This window comes from Anopheles aquasalis, chromosome 2, assembly GCF_943734665.1.
Source record: "Anopheles aquasalis chromosome 2, idAnoAquaMG_Q_19, whole genome shotgun sequence".
Taxonomy (NCBI): Eukaryota; Metazoa; Arthropoda; class Insecta; order Diptera; family Culicidae; genus Anopheles; species Anopheles aquasalis.
The window spans coordinates 1,317,501-1,320,000 of NC_064877.1; the positions used below are offsets into that span (position 1 = coordinate 1,317,501).

General features: G+C 46.6%; 1 protein-coding gene across 2 annotated transcripts in view; it reads right to left on the reverse strand.

Moving 5' to 3' along the window:
• Positions 1–2,500, reverse strand: part of LOC126572586 (voltage-dependent T-type calcium channel subunit alpha-1G) — a 21,736-nt gene that overhangs the window by 17,304 nt on the left and 1,932 nt on the right. The window contains exon 2 of one of the 2 annotated variants that reach the window (XM_050232004.1): positions 1,905–1,946. The exons of the other annotated variant lie outside the window; for it this stretch is intronic. The gene's annotated coding sequence lies outside the window, so the exon portion shown is untranslated. The remainder of the gene's footprint in view (positions 1–1,904; positions 1,947–2,500) is intronic. 2 annotated transcript variants of the gene reach the window in all.

Here is a 2,500-nt window from a genome sequence, read left to right on the forward strand (position 1 = left end):
GAGTGAGACGCGACGTGACGTGATGGTGGGTGAATGGAAAACGGGAGGCAAGTATTAATAGCGGAGCAGAGGAGATTCCGATTGATCACGGAAAGAGAAAACAGAAAGTAACATTGAAGGTAGTTATTAGATCTATCTAGAGTGGGGTTTCAGGTTCTATCTATCGCTCTATATTGGCAGAGTTCATCACTCACACGGACACACCGACTAAAGGGATAAAGGATAAGTAGTACAGCTACCACACGCAACAGGAAGATACCGACTATATAGTGGTGGGATCAATCGGGAACGTTGAAGGGAAGAAAAAGGCAGCCCGGGGGACAGCGGGTCGAAAAGGGAGTATTCATCTAAACGCCCCAGAGCATTATGGTGGACTAGTTCCGCTACACAGGACACTAACAGGCTCGGAAAGTAGAAGCAACATCAAGACACACATCAAGGACACATAGCACTATGCACAGCACAGCACAGCACAGCAGATGGGTGGCATTCGCGAGTCGCAATCTGATCTGACTTTCGTCGGGAAAGTGTCCAACTCCAACGGATAGCACACACTTCTATTCTATTACACCATGAAGAAAGCACGTGAAACGAAGGGCACAAAAACGGAAAGGAAAAGGATAGTAAAAACCGTCACAGAGACCACCAGGGTTATGGTCGCTCGGCCAGTCTCTCATTTGCTTCCAGTTTCGAATAAAAAGATGCGATCGTCCTTGCGATCGCGATGGGGGTACCGAACCGCAGACACGCAGATGGGTGGAAATGGGTGGTGCTTTTCTAGTTTAGTTTACATTTGACATCTGGTTCCGTTGTTCGGTTCGGTCTGGATACAAGAAATGAGGCTGGAGTGATTAAGGAAGATGGAGCACGTTTACACGTTTGCTCCAGACCAGACGCACCTCGATGGCAAACAGCAAAGTAAGCAATAGTAAGAGCGGAGCGGGGGCAGATAAGGTGCAGGTGAGCCGTTTGACAAGACATTTAGCCGAAAATACCTATTTTTAAATCGGATGCAAAAAGCACATAAACACACACGCAAAATGTACACGGGTTTTCGAGGTTGTTTCGCTGGTTGGGAGGGAACTTCGGTTTGATTACACTGTATCGTAAATTTTATCGAGAATGTTTGCATGGTTTTTGGCAGTGTTTTTTGGCGGGCCGATCGGACCGATTGTTTGGTGGCGGGGCAGTGTTAGTTGTTAGTGCGGTGCGTTAGTGCGGTATTTCGGTGGGCTTGGAGAGAAGTTCAATGGAGGGCCACAGGGCACAGGCTCCCCCCCCCCCCACAGGTCTCTACCCCATTTCCGGAATCTGATGCGGAATGATTCATTCAAAGGAAAAGATCTTCTGTGACTTTTTTTCACTCCAGTTCCGGGAGTTGAGAGGAAGGTTTTTCAGAATCGTTTCGTTTGTGACAGATAGAGAGTGTCTATAGTGAACTAGTTGCATGAGCAGGAGCGGAGGTGGGAGAGAGAGAGAGAGAGAGAGTTGTTAGTAGCAAGGTTAGTAGTAGACAAAACAGAGGATAGAAGTAACTGAACAGTTGAATTCAAACAACAGAAGACGCACGCACGCAATGGCTACTATGACTGTACCACTTTCCTCGCTTTTGAGTCGAGTAAGGGCAGTGAGCTGGTATCGTAGAGGTGGGGCGGTATGCAGGGTGAGCAAAGAACCAAGAAGGCCACAGCCGGAAATGATAACGAAAGAACTGAAAAACCACATAATGGGTGATAGTGATGTGATAGTGATGTGATAACATAGATATAGGCAGAGATATCGATAGATTATATCTAAAACAAATGAGAGACGATGATGGACAACTTGTATTGCATTCCAGAATGGTATTTTTTTTTTGATTTGTTGGTTGTTTGGTTGGAACAAAAATAGAAGGACATTCTTACGAATTCAAGCGTACGCGAACTCGGTACTCATCTGGAAGGGGCCTGGAATGAAGTGTGTTACAGAAGGTTACATACAGCTCTTCGGTTAAAAATCGGGTGCAGTGCAGGTGTGTGTAGGTGAGAGAGAGAGAGCTTGCGGGGATGATGAAGACTGAGGACGAGACGAGGACGAGGTTTGTTTGTTAGGTGAGGCGAGAGTTGGAATGGACGGGCGGGTGTAAAAATGGTCCGTAAAACGGGGCGCTGGTCGGTTAATTAGAATTAGCAAAGGCGCGAAGGTCCTGACGAAGCAACGCAAACACAAACATGAGCTTTCTCTCTCTCCCTGGAGATGTGTGTGCCTTGCAGCTGTTGTTGTTCAGTATTGGTAGGTGGTAGTAGTATCAGTAGTAGTATCAGTAGCTATGTCTGTTATGCTGAAGTGTTTACCATTGCATCTCGTTGGGGTGGCGTGTTGGTGGCCAGGAGTTTAGAAGATTAGCAGCCGCGCTGCAGTTTATGATCTGGAGGAGTTTTAGCGTATTTTTTTTTTGCTTTATACAAATGGTTTTCGGGTGTGGGAGAGTAAGGGGCACGCAAACGCAAAATAGCAATTT